The sequence below is a fragment of the Vigna unguiculata genome, chromosome 5 (genome assembly GCF_037176805.1).
Source record: "Vigna unguiculata cultivar grain cowpea cultivar isolate G323 ecotype 2 chromosome 5, ASM3717680v1, whole genome shotgun sequence".
In the NCBI taxonomy this organism is placed as follows: domain Eukaryota; kingdom Viridiplantae; phylum Streptophyta; class Magnoliopsida; order Fabales; family Fabaceae; genus Vigna; species Vigna unguiculata.
The window spans coordinates 25,521,411-25,540,474 of record NC_140796.1 but is presented as its reverse complement, the minus strand read 5'-3'; the positions used below and the strand labels follow the sequence as shown (position 1 = coordinate 25,540,474).

At 31.5% G+C, this 19,064-nt stretch overlaps 1 pseudogene; it reads left to right on the top strand.

The window, feature by feature from the left end:
- Positions 1-6,337: 6,337 nt before the first annotated feature.
- LOC114184528 (guanine nucleotide-binding protein-like NSN1) lies at positions 6,338-10,415 on the top strand (annotated as a pseudogene).
- Positions 10,416-19,064: the final 8,649 nt, after the last annotated feature.

The window sequence follows — 19,064 nt, the reverse complement described above, 5'->3', positions numbered from 1 at the left end:
GCTTGTTGTGGCAACCTATGGATCTCCAACTTCTCCACTACGGTGACTGCAATTTTGGCTTACGCCTTATACTTCCTCATGTCCTCCACCCTCATAAACTTGGCGACGCGTTGCCTTAATTCATTCATGTTGGGGGGGTTATGCACATCTCATCTACGAATGGGCCTATCTGCAAGCTGTTAACCATGTCATGCAGGATTCTCATAGAGTCTAGGTCTTTCACCTTAAGTGTCGCGGTCCTAAAGCGATCGATGTAAGCCTTTAAAGATTCTCCCTCTTCCTATTTTATGTTGAGTAGGGAGATGGAAATGACATTGTGCCGACAAATTATCTTAAGATACACGGTGAAGGAAGCCATTAATGTATCGAAGTAATCTATAGAGAAGGGGCAGGTTGGCAAACTAGTCTAAGGTTAGTCCCCGCAAGGTTAACGTGAAAGCCTTGAATAAAATGACGTCGTTGGTGGAATATAGGTTTATATGGTTTATGTATACGAACAAATATTTGTCAAGGTTGGTCGTGCCATCATAGCTTATTGTGGGTGCCTTCCATTGCTTTGGGAGGGGGGTTTTCGTGATCCCATTGAAGAAAGGGTGGAGATGATTGTTGTGGGTAGCAATGGAGTTGTTGGTTACCCTTTTGGTGCATTGGTGTGATTATATTCACTTTCCTCTTCGGTATCGTTGATCTTGGCTCTTGGGCCTGCATGCCCAGACTTGTTCACTCGTTTTCCTTTGGTGATCTCAACTCTTTTCTTCAACCTTGTGTTTTCCTCCCGTAGCACTTCCATTTCCTCCACATTCCTCTTCTTGTAATCGACAAACTCTTGTTGCATTTTGGCCTAAGCCTCCAATATGACTGTCAGGTTGACAGAATGGCTGGCTCCCCTAGCTTCTATACCACGGGTACTTCTTTTGGACACCATCTTCAAATCTTCTCAGGTCTTCTATCATAGTTTTCTCTTCACAGGATATTTATCGGCCCCACGGTGACGACAATTGTTCTTACAGGGACAATATATACCATACGAAGCTCTTCGTACTATCTTTCAGGTCTCTACAGTCTTCTCTACGAGGGTAGTCCATCTACAACTCTTGGACATGGAGGAGGGTGCTTGCAAAACACACTTCGATGCTTAAGTTAGTCAGAGCTTATAGGTTCTCGAGACAAAATACTAATGTAATAATATGTTTCGTAAAACATGCCTTTTATAATGAGTTTTATGGGCCTTATATGGTTGGGCCTTGATCCAATAGTCCTAATTACCTTCTAATTACGATTAGTTACTTACTTGCAGTTACTTCCTTTATGAATGATTAGCTCTATATTGTCATTGGCGGATCTTAGTTGATCCGTAGGGGCCATGGCCCCCAAAAAATTTAAATTTTTTAAAATTATATACAATATATATTTTATTTATGAAAATTAAATTATATATTTTTATTTCTTTTATAAATTATAATATTAATGTTAATAAATAATAAATTATAAAATTAAGCAACAAGGAATAAACAATTTTATTAAAATATTTTTTATGATCTCTCTTATTATGTTTTGATTACACATATTTATCTCTTACTCTCATATATTTCCTTTTGTTTATGAAAAAAAAAAGTTAGACAGACACAAACTCATCTTTGTATTCTGATTTTTCATATGTTCTAATAATAAAGGTAACTCTTTTTTGTCTATATTGATGAAGAATATTGTTTAATAAATAATATTTATTTATCTCATGAATTGTTTATGTATTTTTTTTAATATAGAATAAAAGTTTATGTATTATATTTTTTTTTTCATAATCGTTCCGTAACACTGATTATCATAATTTTTTTAACAATTACATCTCTTAATTTTATATTAAATTTAGATAGATGATGGTGTACTGTACCTAGCCAAGCCCAATCAAGTAAATAAGTACACACGTTAAAACCACATACCATCCAGCACCCGGACACAACCAGCACTAGCCATCTAGACAGGTAGCCGGCCAAAACCAACTACTTGCCTAGAAGGCTAACCCACTTCAATACACCTCTGGAAACTGCTTTAGGACCAGGCCCACTCATGGCCCAAGCTGGGGCCCAAGCTAGAGCCCAAGTCAAGGCCCGGCCCATGAAATGGTCAAACGTCATTAATGTCTATAAATACACGTGGACCCCATCATTTAAAGGTACGCATTCATTAATTGCTGATTTGACTCTTGAGAGCTTTGACTTACTTGAGCTTCGGAGATTCTTCTGCAGGTAACCCCTCCTGGGTTCAAGCCGGCATGTATCGAATGGGAAGAGGCCAACTAAGGAGATAGCGGACTACATAGTGAGGTGACGCTCGTGCCTAACTTATCTTATTTGTTCTTCTGCAGGAACAGATGATATCCTAGAATATGCACTATGTCAAATAATGCAGTTTTTAACTACCATAACTTTTGTTTTAAGTTTTACTATCTTCGTTCTTAAAAGATAATTGGAAGATTTATTATAAATGACATTGAAATTGGCGAAATGAATGAGTTAAATCTAAGGTATACAGAGATTTTTTTTTTTCCTATTATGATCCGTGATTTGTTGGTAATTATTGAAATTAATGATGGACTAGGAATAGTAGAAAGGAATATTTATATTTTAAATTTGCAATAAATAATTTAAATTATAGAAAAAATAAATTTTAATTATTGATAATTTATTTTAAAACTTATGAAATCAAATTTAAAAATAAATATAAAATATGAAAGATTTGGTAGACAAATAAGAAATCAAAAAATATTTACAAACAAATTACCATTATTTAGAGACCACTATAATGATCTTTTGATCTTTAGAATATACTGTAATTATTAAATTGATTTCTGTATAATATGTCACCAAATTGATTTATATATAAAATATCACTAAATTAGTTTTTATATAAAATAGTTATTAAATTCATTTTCGTATATTTTATTTCTAAATTGATTTTTATATATTTGATTACTAAATTAGTTTCAGTATAATTGATAGTTAAGTTAATATAATTGATAATTAATTGATACTGCTAAATTGGTTTTAACATAATTAATTATTAAATTAGAAATTAAATGATAAATTGGTCACTATTTTAATAAAAATTGAAATAATGACTAATTTTATTATTTTAGTAATTAATAATTTAAGTTATTATGCATTCTAATTTATATAATGTAAGGCCCCATTTTTCCTGCCCTAAAAGTTAGTGGGCTGCCCTACAGTATTGGGCCTAAAGGCCGGCCCATAGTATAAAAGCCATTAGGTTGCCCTAATTCCACACTCACTCTCACTCTTGCAGAACCTCCGCAGCCGTCACTTCGACCTTCCGCACTAGAGCTCCGCTAGGGTTTACCCCTGACCCCGAACCAGTGAGCCCAGTTGCGTTCCTAGCCTCATGTAAGTGCTCTACACCTCTGGTTTTGCTTTTCTTCCGCCATTATGTTGTACTTCCAGTAGAGGTTCGTCATAGGCTCATGTATGCTCTTCTACATCTGTTCCACAGCACTTTAATCTGCCGTTGGAGCTTCGCGTTCCGCTGTTGGAGACGCACCCGCTCTTAGCCCTTTTCCAGGTACGGGAAGTTAGAGCTCTTGTTTTCCAGTAGTTTTGGTCTGTGACTGCGTTGGTTTCTGTTTGTATGCTTTAAATCCTTCGATCTGGGTATGAGAATGCTTTGCATGTTGGTTTGGGTCGATTTACATGGCTGTGGCAGTGAAGAACAGTGGCGAGACCTGTTAATCTTGCCCAAGCGAGTCCATCTCGCCTAGGCGAGATGAAACAGGGAGCTCGCCTAGGTTTATTGCGCGAAAAGTCGCCCAGGCGGCTCGCTCAACTTTTGAGCGAGCATGCAACTCGCCCAAGCGAGAGGGATCTCGCTTAAGCGAGATCCCGTGTTGCCCATGCCCTTGTTTTTGGCGCTCTCGCCTAGGCGAGGGGGAGGCTCGCCTGAGCGAGCACGTCTCGCCTGAGCGAGACCCCTCAGCCTGAGCGAGATGCTGGGCGAGACAGTGCTGTGATTTGGATGTTTGATGTTTACCGAGTGATCCATGTTGGTTGAGTATGATTGTATGATGATGAACATGTATGTAATGGAGCATGAAGTATATTTTTGGCATGATTCATGAATTGTGGATGAATGGGTTGGTATGAGGCTTAGCATGAGAAATGAATGTGTGGTTTGAAATTAAAGGAACATGATATTGACATGAGACTAGGCCCCAGACTCATTGGGGTGGTGATGATCAGAGGTATGGATTTGAGATGTGATTTATATGAGGATTAAACTTCAAGGGTTGATATGGAATTGAAGAATATAATTCAATATTCTCTTATTGCTGATTTATGAACGTTGGTCCGTGTCAGCGTGTAATTCCTTGGGGTCTCTAGGTGAGACCTCCGGGGTCGCGCTTCAGTGGTCGGGACGTAATTCCATGGCCCCTGCTAGTGGGTGTTCATGGTGGTGCCCCATCTGTATAACTAGGTAAGGATTCAAGGTAAGGTTGCATCCTGACGCTCCGAAGGGCCAGTTAGTCTCACTTAGAGCGGACTGACTCTTGTGTTGGGAGTAGCAGGAGGCCTGAAACTCACTAAGGGCTAACCTTGTGGTGGGAGAGATTTTGATTCATTGTAACACTGGTATCACATAGCTCAGGATCGAGCAGCTCAAGGTCGAGCAGGGGTATCCACCACAAGTGCAAGCATCCGCTGAATCCAACCGAGTTATACGTATCCGGATGAGTCGAGTCGAGTCGTAGTGTATTGAATGAAGAGTCATAACATGTTTGGTTGCTATATGGATGAGATGATGAAAATATATTTGATTGCATGTTGAATATGTTGATTGGCTCTAGCTTACCCGTTTCGTTGCATGGTTGTGATGTATGTGGCTGTTCTTTCTTGCGATGATCATCGACTTGGTTGATGGGAGCAGATGGGCGAAGTTCTCGTGGTCAACAAGGGAATGGTGATTCCGCTGCTTAGCCATCTGGGCTGGAGTTATCTTCATGTTTTCTTTAGGGCTATGGCCCATGTATCTCTTTATGTAATTCTACTCTACACTCTATGTGGTTTTCGTATTCAGTTTTCATTTGGCATCGTGGTGTGCCCGGGTTTTGTTGGGGTTGTATTAAGGACCCCAGGACTACGCTACTGCACTAATATTGTGTAACATTTCCTTTAATTTTGCCTATTAATTAAATGGGACGTTACATATAATATATATATTTATATATATATAATATAATATATATATATATATATATAATTAATATATATATATATATATAATATATATATATATATATAATTAATATATATATATATATATATATATATTAATTATATATATATATATATATATATATATTATCTGTACTATATTATACATAAATTATAATTAACAAACAATTTTAATTTTTTCTCAAAATATTTATCTCTGTTTATATATTTTTATAATTATTATAATTGATTAGATCTCGCAGTTCTAATTATTATTGTTCTATTTTTCTTTCCTAACCGGTTTTTTTATGAATACAAAAGTTCCTCTATGATAATGATAGCGTAAATAAATATTTTTTACACTCAATAAATCTGAATTAAAGTATTAGTTTTAAGAAAAGTAGAATTATAGTTACACCATATCTTATAAACTTTTGTTCATTTTATTTTATTTTATTTAAGATCATGACTATTAAATATAGGTTAAAAGTGATTTGTTTTAATTTATTTTAGAAACGATAAAGACCACCGGTTCTATAACATGACATATAAAAAAGTAGAAGGGTTAAAATTGTGTTTTTATTAGTATAAAGAATTCACGTATATAATAAATATATATAATTATTCATTAACATAATTTTAAAATATAATAATACTCACATATATATATATATATATATATTACTTTATATTTTTAGAAAATTAAATTGTACTAAACTATAATAATAAAAATTTATAAATTGTAACCTTACTACCGATTAGTATTTATCAAAAACAAGTGCGAAATTATTTAAGGACAAAATATTAAAAAATTCGGCTTAAGTTAGCCTAAGAAAATCCCTTTTAAAATTTCTTTTACATTAAAATTCCTTTTATAATATATTTAAGTACATTTTCTTATAAAAAAATCCATGCATATTAAAATTCACTATATCAAATTAAACGATGAGGATATAAAAAATTATCTTATATCACTATTTCATAACTAATAATAAAATCAAAAGAACAAATTTTATTTAATATCAAATTTATCCACGCCTCTTCAAATCTTTTGGCTCCTTGTCTCTCGTTTTTTTTTTCTTTTCTTCTTTTCTCTTGAGGGTAGAGAACACACAATGGTAAAGAAGAGCAAGAGTAAGGAAACTCTAATCCCTGTTCTTTGATATCAGTAGTGCACATTGATTTTGTGTGTTTAGTTTTTTTTTTTTGTTATTAATGTTGAGAATTTTTTGCGTTGCAGAGAGTAAGAGTAGGAGGGTTTCATTGAAGAAGAAGTACAAGGTGATACCGAAGGTGAAAGAGCACAACAGACAAAAAGCGAAGGAAGCAAAGAAGTAGCAGCTTCGGCTGAGTGGGAAAAAGAAGGTTGAGAAGGATTCTAGTATTCCCAACGATTGGCCCTTTAAGGAACAGGAACTCAAAGCCCTTGAAACTCGAAGAAAGGCCATTGATGAATTGGAGCAAAAGAGAGCTGAACGCAAGGAGAGGGTAATTGTTTTATCATGATTGAACTCCCATTTCATGCATCATTTTCATCGTTGATTATGATTTGTTATGTTTGTTATGTTACATGATAAGCTAAATGAATGAATAAATAAAAAATGTCGGTAGAAGTTTTATGTAAATCTTGTTCCTGTAGAAAGTTGTTCATGGACAAGAAGAAAGGTATATGATAGAAGATAATGAGGGTGCTTGATTGTTGGTATATTAAAATGTTTTTGTATTATTGTATCAGTGAAGATTGACTGTTGCTACGAAGAAAACAGTCCTTTGTGATTTCTGTTTTCCTTGCAGTTAGGAACTTACTATTCATTACTTATTTCAGGCTCATAAAAGGAAATTGGCCTTGCTAGAGGATGAAGATGACTCTAAGTTGCTAGAGGATTCTAAAAAAAAAATACTAATGATTTTGGTAATGCTGCGAAGACCAGAGGTGTGCATTTATTTGTACTTTCTTGACAGTTTGGTTAGTTTGACCTTTCAAGTGCTTGCTTGCCTGTGTTCTGACAATTGTTATTTTTCGTTTTCTCATTCCATAGATAGCTCAGATAGAGCCTTTTACAAGGATCTTGTTAAGGTCATTGAAGCCTCTGATGTCTTACTGGAGGTCCTTGATGCCCGCAACCCTTTGGGAATCGTTGTCCTGAGATAGAAAACATGGTGATGAAATCGGGTCCTGATAAAAGTATTGTCTTGGTTTTAAATAAAATTTGTAGTTTACTGATCACATTTCATTTTTGTCTCCTTTCTCCATTTTGGTATATTTATTTTTACACTACCTAATCATTTGACCCATATAATAGATCTTGTGCCTAAAGAAGTTTTAGAGAAGTGGCTCAAATACCTTAGAGAAGAATTATCTACTATGGCCTTCAAGTGTAGCACACAACAACAAAGATCAAACGTTGGAGTTGATACTATACTCAAATTGTTGAAGAATTACTCAAGAAGTTATGAGGTAACAGATTTCATGATGATAGTTGGTTGTAAAATTGCAACTTAGTTTTGGTTCGGGTATTGTGCTTCCCTTCATGGAATTTTATCTGATATATGATTGAGAAACCTTTATGTATTCATTGCTGATCCTTTTTTTGGTATGTGGTTGTGTATGGATGTGGTTGTGTATGTGTTTCCCTGCATTCTGGCCTGGGATGTTTTAAATATATGATGTTGCTAATGTGCATTGGATACACTATCTTGACATGAAAATTATACAATAAGGGACGCCTTCACTAGGAAAACCAACTTAAATGTTGTCAAATTGGCAAACCTAAATATTGAACCAAATATAAAATCAGAAATTTTTGCAAATAATTCATAGTATATATACTTAGGGAGAAATGAAGAACCTAAGTGAGTTGGTTTTCATTTTTTGTTCTTACATTTAGAGTCAATTTGAAGTAACTTTTGCTGGTAGATGTGTCTTGTGCACCAGCTCAAAAAGAAAAATAAAGTGGTAGATCACGCTATTTTTTTCACATATCAGTAGAAATTAAATTATTACTAAACCCTATGTTTATGGTACATGCTCCTAAAATAATATCACCTCTTGTTGGAGCTTGAGAATTGTTGGCATTGGTGTTCTCTATATTGCTGATGCCTTTTTTGAATTATAGTTTCTATTGTAAGATAAGTATCAATCCTGTTAGATAGGGTTTTTTCTTATTGTAGTGTTGGTGTTATTTTATCGGTTGAAAATGATTTTATTATCCAAATATATTTTATTTTTAGAATCAGAATAGTAAAAATGTATGTTTAGGTCTAATTTAACTCTACAAAGAAAAGTGAAGTTTGCGCCTAGTTAAAAGCTTGCACACACAACAAACACACATATTTAGTCATCTAGGTGACACTGATCTCTGACATTTGTTTGCTTGTGCATGAATGTGCCAACTTTTGGTCAATCACAGGAAAAACTAAATATATAGTTTTTAAGTTGGAAGAATATGCTTTAGTGTGGATCTTCGTGGGTTTTCATTGCTACCTTTTGGGGATTTTTCCTTTGACTTATTTTTTATTTTCCTTGGTGTAGTTTTTTTTTTCTAGTCTTTATAATGTCTATTGCTTATCTATTAATTGTTTTGTTTTTCCTGCTTTTGTCCTTTAATTGTAAATTATTGATTTTTTTGTTGTTTTGCTTCCTTGTCTTGACAGATCAAGAAGTCAATAACTGTGGGTTTGATTGGCTTGCCCAATGTGGGTAAGAGTAGTCTTATTAATAGTTTAAAAAGGTATCATGTTGTGAATGTTGGATCTACTCCGGGGTTAACAAATGCAAGAGGTTCAATTGGACAAAAATGTTAAGTTGTTAGATTGTCCTGGTGTTGTTATGCTAAAGTCTTAAGAAAATGATGCTTCCATTGCCTTAAAAAATTGCAAGAGGATTGAGAAGTTAGATCCTATTAGCCCAGGTATACCAAGTCATTCTCCCCTCCTCTTATTATCTGGTTATTCAGGTGTTTATTTGCATTAATTCAGTTCAAAATGAATGGTAGAAGATTTATAGGTATTTTACATGAAAAAATAGTAAAAGAAAATGAGCTTGTGACATTGAAAAAATTCTATTCAATTCTACAAAAGTTTGAAGTATTTGCTATTTTTTGGTGCATTTGGTTTGACTAGTGGCTATATATATAAGGGTGTTTTTTGTCTTTAAACGTGTTATGTTTTGTCTATTTTTAAGTATAAGTGTTATTGGCCCATTGTACATTTTAATTTAACATCTGTTTTTTTGTGTAAATTTCTTATCCCCTTTTCCTCCATTTTCTCAAATAGAATTACTTTCAATTATAAATTCAATTATTTTCATAATCGTTCCCTCTTTACAACTTCCCTTTACTTTTGTGTTAACAATGATGGTGTGAATGAGGTTAGTCCGTGGGTCGCTGGGTGTGTACATTGTATTTTACTATATGGTTGTGTGTGGTTTGATCTAACCATTCTCAGGATGTCTGGTGATAATAGCACCCTTTCGTTAAATCTTGTCACTTACCCTAGTTATAAAATGGGGTTTTGTTAGGTTTTAAAAATGCAACTGGATAGGTGATGTTATAGAACATTGGATTTTTCTATGCGTGGGTTGTTCGATTATGCTTCCTTTTACGCTGTCTGAATTTGCAAAAGAGTTTAACGTTGATGAAGTCTACAATCATGAATCTTCATATATTGGGAGCTTTAAATCTGTTGATGACTTCAATGTTGTTGAAGTTCCTTCAAGTCATCCTCTCAATCTTAATGAAATGATGTTGGAGGTTTGTTTCTTGAAACCGTTTAGAGAAAATTCCTAGGAAATTGACTGTTGATATCACACTTAATAATTAAAGCATTCTGTTGTAGGATGAGACAGAAGCCAACTCAGCTGACCAAGGGGAAGGTCTCAGAAATGTGGGTGAGGTGGATGAATCCATGGAAGATGATGGTGGGAAGAAGAAGGATAACAGTGCAGCAAGTAGGCAAAATGAAAAATTATATACTACGGACGGTATGCTTAATACAAAACTGAGGCGCGCAAAGAAGAAGAAAAGAAAAAAGGCTAAGAAAGTTTCAATGGATGGTGATTACGATTTCAAAACATATTACTTCAAAAAGGGAGGAGCATCAATGGGTTCTGAAAACAGCCAGAGTGAGGATTCTGATGATAAACCAGTCAACTCTAAAGTGCCTATGTTTGCTATCCAAATTGATGAATTATAAACAAGCCAGCACATTCATTATTTAAACCATTATTAAATTATATTCAACTTTAAGACAACATACTTTTGCACTTTCTTGTTTATTGTTACAATACCAGTCTTCACACATTAAAGCTTCTACTTCAAATTACTCCTTTTTCAAATCTGAAATCAACTTTAAGAATTTTGTCACCAAATAGAAATTTTCGTCTCGATTGAGCTGCATCGCCCTTGTCTTTATTTTTATTGTGTGTTTGATCTTATCTTAAGTTTGCAAAAAGTTTTAGGTAATTGCTTCCAGCATCTCTTCAATTTTTTAATATGACCATTTTATTTGTATAAAAGTCACTTTGGAATTATAAATTCTGGACTAGGCTTTCAGAAGATTTTGAAAATTTTAAAATAATATTTCCGGAGCAAAGTTTCCCAGAATAAAACTTCCGATATGAAATGGGATTTGAAAAACATGAAATATTTTTTTGAAAAAAACATTTTGAAATTAATTCTTTTAGCATTTTCTCTCTTCTTCTACAGTAGCCTTTAGGTGACTGTTGCAGCTATGGGAGTGGTGGTGAAAATGGAAGTTTGGGTATGATGGTGAAGGATATTTAAATATTTCCCTTATATTGATGAACACAGAAAGAAATTGATGGAATGCAGGAAGCAATGGCTAATGTTTTATAGAGTGAGGGTCTTTAAATAGACTTCTTTTATTGTTCAAATTGCAACATTTGAAAAGATTCTGCATAATTCTGTATATTTTCTACACTCTTTTTCATTTCCTTTCTTATACTACAACCAAATAAATTCATTCAAAAATTACAATATAAAAGTTTCTTAAAGTTTAAATCAAATTTCCCGATACTAAAATTACAATCAAATAAGAATTTGTAACAAAAAAAAATTAAAAACTAAAAGAAAAGGAAATTACAATTTTATTACAGATAAGGAAATTTGTTTCTACTGAAAACATAATATAATATTTGAAAATAATCCCCCATCTTCTAGTTACACATATCAAAGTTCAGATATGTTTATATAGATGAATTTGATCCTTAAAAGAAAATGCAAATTTAGTCTTTCATTTCTCAATTGTGTATATGTATATTTAAAAGTTAATATATGTACTGAATTTGATCCTCGCAAGAAAATGTAAAATAAGTGAAAATAGTTTTATTAAAAATGTAAAATTGTGTATATTTAAAAGGTAGGAAGGATTATATGTTTCTTACTATGTAAGTGTAATTTTTTATAGTATTTTTATAGAAGTATTTGATTGTCTCAAATATATGATAAATGGAAGAGAATAGAAGAGAAAGGTAAAGAAAATCGTGATGATATTAGTATTGTGAAGACTTAAATTCGCTACTCAAGTACAAAGTCAAATTTCAATGGGAAAAACTGAAATACATATGATCATTTTACCTCATAAAATATTTATTTTGGAATTAAAAAAAAATGTATGGTTCAATATAAATTTAAATGGAAAGTTTTTAATAAATAAATTAAATAATTAAAATTGTAGTCAATGTAAAAGTATAATTTGATATAATTAAGAATGTCGGGAATTCTGAAGTATAGAAGCATCGTTTAAAAAAATAAATTATGACAAATAAAATAAAAACTGGGTGAGAATTTGTCAACCTGAAACGAAATAAACTACATTTTCTTTTCATTGGAAAAACAAAATATATTGAGAAGTCCATTCTTGTTGATATAATATATTACATTTCTTTATATTTACTTTACCTATAAACCTGTCAAAATATAAATATATATGCGGTAAAAGTCAATCATTGACATCATAGAAAATCTTTACAATCTTATACTATTTAAATTAAATTTTTATTCTCGTATTTCTCTCTTATAGTACTTAAATTTATTTTTACAAAGTAAAATCATTGTCGTGTTTCATGGGAGAAATAGAAACCTACGGAAAACGAGGAAAGGCACATGGGGTATTTGGGACCCATTGCGATATATTAGGTGATAAAGTGACGGCATGAGAAGGACGTCGTCGTTTTGGAAGAAATCCAAATCACGTTGATGCACCGCAAAACCTGGTGAAAATGAAATTAGTGAAAGAAAATTTCAATACTAATGCTCACGTTGGTGTCTTAAGATTGTGATCACATTTTATGATTGAAAATAACAATTAAAAATTAAAAAAAAAATGTATTTTTAGGACACATTTAGACAAACTTCTTTATTAAAATTTTCACTTTAGAAAAATAATAAATAAATTACTTTATGAATTAAAATTAGTTAATTATTTACTAATTTAAAGAGATTCTCTAATATAATTTCTTTAAACTTTTATCTATTTAACTTGTGTACAAGTGTTAGTATTGCTCCACAATGATTATAAACACAAAAACCTTAGCAAAGATAATCAAATACTCGTAAAATAACGTCTAAAGAAAGCCAAAGTATAATAAAGAAAATTTCTCCATTACATTGTTGATGGAAGGAGATAAGAACCAAAGAAAAAAGAATGAATATGGTGTATCATAAGCATGCAATCAAATAAGAAAGAGTGAGAACTCCAATCTCATCATCACTCATCTCAGGTTTCTCTGTGTGGGACAAACCGCATAACATGAATCTCAAGTCACCCTATGTTCCTTTTTGGTTTCACAACCAAACAATCATGGAAGAAATCCTTTAGTGAAGGAAACCTAAATTAATCAAATCTAAAGAGCTTAAAAACTAAAAGGAAGAGTTGTATCCAAAAAAATCTTTCTAGAGAGAAAACCTCAAGGGTAAATATCAAATCAGAAGCTTGAATCATAAGAAAATCCCGCATAGGAGAAAACCTCTATTGTTGGGCATTGAAGACTAGAGTTGAGCATCAATCTTTATTTTATATAAAAATAGAATGCTACTCTGTATTCTAATAGAGTTATGAGAGAGGTATAACAACTCCATATGCTTTTGGCAAGAATCATCAATATAAGTGTTTAGTATTGAGGTTGGATGTGATCTACTCTAATTGTTTGTATTACTATTGTTTTATATATTTAATTTTTGTTATTCATGTGTTAATGATTTGATTTATGTTTTAATATTAGATGAACTGATCACCCAATTTACTATGTTCACTATTCATTAATGAGACAACCTTTAATGAATTAGTTGTATTTTTATATTCTTCCGGTCTCTCTCCAAATATCAAGAAAGTAGTTATTTTAGTGAAAATAGTTTTTTTTTTAATTGGGTATTGAATTTTATTTCATGTGACGTCGTACCTTTATAAATAGTCTTCTTAACATATTTTAGTATTTTATTCCTTACGATTTTTGTTGAGCTTTTTTTGTTTGATTCCTTTGCAGGAAATTTTTCTTAATAGTATGTTTGGATAAAACAATTTAAAAGAGTAATTCATTTATTTTGGAGAATTTTAAATATTTTAATGAAAAATGATATATTTGGATGAGGAAATTAAAAGAAAATTGAAATTGAGAAATTTTAAGAAGGTATTTGAAATAGCTAAAATAGTAGAATTTGAAATTCACTCAGAAAAGGAAATTAAAATTTCTTAAGTTATGGAATTGCTAATTGGTTAGGACATAAAAAGTTCACAAGTCTAAAAATTCGAGTTGAGTTTAGCAAAAAGGTCAAGACGAATCAGGTCAAAGTTCAAATCGAGCCAAAAGTTAGGTTGAATTTCAAACTAGATCGATTTGAGTTGAACTCTATCGAGATTTGGTAGAGGAAATTATAAATAAAACTTTATTGATTCTGCCACCACAAAAAATTTTGGCTAGTTTTTGTAAATTCTATTTTTAAACAATGGGAATAATTTTGTTTTCCATTTTCATATCAATTTGGGAATTCTATTTTAATTTAAAAATTGTGTAAACGAGGAATGCATGTGGATGTTAATGTTAACACATAAATGAGTAAGACATAAATCAACATATAGGTTTGCCAGCAAGTTACCCAAAGTTTTTATGATAACAAATAATAAATATCAAGTTTTGTTTGAATAATAAGTTTGTCAAAGTGTGAATCAATTTAGTTTTCTTAGCTACTATAAAACAAACAAAGAAAGATTAGACATCTTATATAGAAGAACAAAGTGCGATATGACCTCAAGATCAACTAACAACCCCAATAGTTAAAATTGTAATCGACATAATTACTAAATTATACTATATGTCGATTATTATTTAATTGGTGTAGAAAATTAAACAGTATTGTCATGAAAGTTTCCACAGTAGTGTAATGAAATACTAAAAACTAATTATTTTTTTCAAATTGTTCAACTATAAAAGAATTAATAACTAATATCATCCTCTTGTTTTTATATTCTCATATAAAACAAATAAAGGAAAAATTCAAATCGAAGATAGTACTTCAACTTATATAATAAATAAATAAAAAATTCACTCAATATAATATACACAAATTATTTATAAAAGAATATCAAATAAAAAAAATTAAAATTCATTTAATGTTATATCACATGTTTTTATTTTATAATTTCAATTATATAAACACTTGAGTAGGGATGTCAAAATGAGTTAATCCAGCTCATACAAGTTATTCACAACGAGTTGCCCTAAAAAAGGGGTCAGTTCAATCCGGTTCACTTTTTGGTGAATCAAAGATTTTGCAACTCGGTTTGGCCCACCACGGATTCGTGGGTTAACTCACTTACAAATTTATATTTTTTTTGCAATGTATTTATATATTTATTACATTACAATAGAAGTGAATTGACTTAAGTTATATTTTATAATAGTAAAATGAAAGTGTTCATCTAACTTTTAAAATATTATTATAAAAATAATAGTTAAAGACTGAAGTATTAACGATTCAAATGTCTGATGAACCGAATTGAACCACCTATTTTGACATTTTTATACTTGATAAACTTAAGTATAAAAAACTTTAATAGGAGGTCATATCACATTAGGTGAAAGTTTAGTTTGAAAAAAGACTAGGAAATTGCTCTTTTCTAAAAGATTGGCATTGTATTTTTCGTAAGAGTTCCTGAAGAATTGTCCTTGAAAAATATAAGTCATCGAGAAATTAAGTCATGATACACATTTTTTTAGTGATAAAATAATTAATTAAACTATGGACTTCAATTTATAATATAGGCGAAATCCATTAAAGAAATTTTACAAAAAGATTATTATAGGCAATATAATATAACCGACAGAATTAAAGTGAAGACCCAAAATTTGTGTTCGTATAGAAACTATATTTAATTACGATGGCGTTGAAAAAAATTAATTAAGGCATAAAAGAAGAATCATGATAAGTCTTCACATATAATGTGAGCATAATAAATAAAAATTAAAAATAATGATACACACAGAGTTAACCTGTTACATCGTTGTTCAATCTAACATTGTTTTTCTATGGCCATGTTATGATCATTTAACAACCGTTCCAGACTTCCGGAATCTCCCATGTTACCTTTGTTAGTTGCAATTGGACACAAAACCACAAAGTATATATAAATAAATATATATGGAACGTTAGTTTTTGTTTGTTACTCTTTGGGTCAATTGTTACCTTTTATTTTAAATTTAGGTTTAATTGACTTTTTATCTAAATATTTGTGAACTTTTTCGGTCATTCTAAATTTTTATTTTTAACTAGTGCTATACCCGTGCGTACGCACGGGTGGTGCTTTCTGTTTTTTTTTTTCTTTTAATGTTGTATTTTTGATAGAATAAAATATTAATTTTTAAGTAGATGGGTATTTTTTTTTTCAATAAATATTGTTACAAAATATTATAGTTGACAAAAGTAATATATATGAAATATATACGTCAAAGAGAGTTTAAGTTTCGTATTTATGTTTTAAAATATGTAATTTAAATTTCGTTATATAGGGATTTAGATATTTTGATTGCTATATAAATTTGGATTTGAAGACAAATAGTACATTGAATGATAAATAGTACGTAAAATTGTGATTTTTTTAAAAGGTTTATTTTAGATAGTAATACTTAGAGATACAAAATAATAATTTTGTTATTAATCGAATAAGTAATAATTTTTAAGTAATAAAAATAAATAATAGTAATTACTAAACTATAGTGAAAGAAATATTGGTAATGCGTATATTTCAACTTATCATATATTTTGCATTTTGCGTACTTTTAAAAAATACATTAAGTAACCTAATATAATTATGGATAATAAATTTGATCTTCAAATAATAGTTTTGCATTAATAAGTATTAAAAATCAATAAAAGTATTTTGTTTTCGTTTTAAATAATATAATTATATTTTAAGGAGGCGATTAATATATCAGATGTTTCCGGAAACGTATATTTTATTCAGTTTTTTGAAGGAACAGCATTAGACTTTACGTTTGCTTGCATTCTGAGTTCAGTCACAGTTCTTGGCTTCTCTGGTTCGCTGTGTGGGTGTGGGAGAAGATGTCTTTCTCGGGTAAATACAGCTTCAAAAATCTGTTCCAAAACTCCATCTGCTTGCTGTATCCAGGTGATGTAAGTAGTATTTTGCTTTTGCAGTTTATTTTCCGATATTATACTATATACCTTTTTCACCAGCTTTGATTTTGTAATCGGTACTTGTATTTTGTTTGTATTGATGTTTCGAATATTATTCATGTAGTATTTGTTATTTTGTCTTACATGCATGTCTTTTATTGTCGTTTCCTGGCATATATTACGTTGCAGGGGTTTGGGGATTTTGAAGATGGTTTTATGCTGGAATGGGGAAACAAACTTACTCTTGGGACCAATTATTTTACTGACCCAATGGGTAATGTTATGAACTTAGAGTTTGAGGAAGATCTGATAAGAAAGGGAATTTTTCGAATACCACCTTTTTTCGAAGAATTTTATGATCTGAGAGACTTGCATTATGTCTGCACTGTATTTTGTGGTGATCGATATTTTCGCCTGAGGATTTTCGACTTACAATGGACTGAAATAGAATACCGAGGTATAGCTGATAGCTACATTGCAGAAGAAGATTTGGTGTGGTCTAGGTTCTTGTCTTCTTTCAGGATTCTGTTAAGTCCCAAAGAGGTAAATCTGTAGCATTTATCATTCTTGTTTTGTGTAAAAATAACTGTTTCATATTTTAGTCTAATATTGTATGATTTTTGGAATGCAGGCTACAATTACCTTGGATGCTTATTTCCACCTATTCTGGGAAAGGAAAATAGTTTTTGACCAGGAGATGGAGTTTGTTGATCCGAATTCTAAAACTTTCAAGTTTAAGTTTCATGTGACCCCAAATGGAACCACGATTCTTCGTGGTCCGATTCGGAAAATGTTCAAATACTGTAATCTGAAGGATGAAGTCTACTTGCATATGAGTTATGTATCACTCAATGTTTTCTTAATTAAGTTATTTTCAGTGGAAGGAATCGAGATTGCCTATACTGAAAATGCAGCATCTTGTTCTGGTACTGCAGAAAACCTTGAAGATGTTCCAGAAGATGATAGTGACAATTGCTTAATAAAATGTTTGACTGCTTATGATGTTGTTGCATTGTCACTGGTATGACTTAGTTTTATTTATTACAGTAAATTTATTTGATCTTCTATAAAACTTTGTAGTTACTTACAATCTTTTTAATTCCTATTCCAGTATCTGAATGCTTCATTCGTTGCCAATGCATTTTCGACATCTAAGAAGGAATGCCTATTATCAAATGGTAATGGAATGTACTGGCAATGTTCAATCAGATGGGCTCAGAGGGCGCGCACTGAATGCTATCTGGGGTGTGGATGGAGGAGATTTGTCACGGAAAATAAGTTATGCGCTGGTGATAGGATAAAGTTAGAAGTTAGGAAAAACGAAGACAATTTAATCGTAGTTCAGAAAATCTAGTGTGTTACTGTAATATTTAACTGGAATGTTTAATTTCTGTACGCTGTGGTAATATTTTGGTGCTGTTTACGCACAAGGACATATTTTTTTGGTTGGCACTTGTATTTTGGTATGATGCCAACGTTTTATTTGAATGGAAGAAGTATCGGTTTCTATTTTAAACGATTTTGTTAATTTAGCTAAGGACTAATGGAATTAGTTTACATAATGGTAAATCTTCATTTTCAGTCACGTCTTATTGAAACAATAAATGTTCCATATAGAAAGTAGATTTGTTTCCAATAAATTGGATGGATTGAAGTGATTAAGTGGATTTAGAAAACAAAGTGGAACAATACTTATAACCTATATTTTAATTGTTGATAAATTGTGAAAAAACAAATACTGCGTTTCTGCAAACTAAATACGTTTCACGCTCATTAATTGGTGTATATGGTTATCTTTCATTTCAATTTAATACTGTGTTCGTGAAAGAAATCATTAAATGGAGGTGGCGGTAGTGTAAAAAGAAAAAGAGTTCAGTACATAAATGCATTCTTTATTGAATATGAATACGTGTCTGCCATGGTTGGTCTCGCAATAAATGAGGACATAGTTTTTAGTTCGAATTACTATGTCCACCATTTCTGAGCCAATTAGCTCATGCAACAATTCATACAATGCTGCAGTTGTTCCTTTTATCAAGTATCATCCTCTTTCTTTGTATCTGAAACTGTATAACTTGAAAGTCATTAGATAATGGACATGGAGTTTCACATTAGTTGTCAAATCTGCTCTGTCTATACAAAATACATAACCCACTCAGTTATGAAAATGAAATTAATATAGTCTGAATTT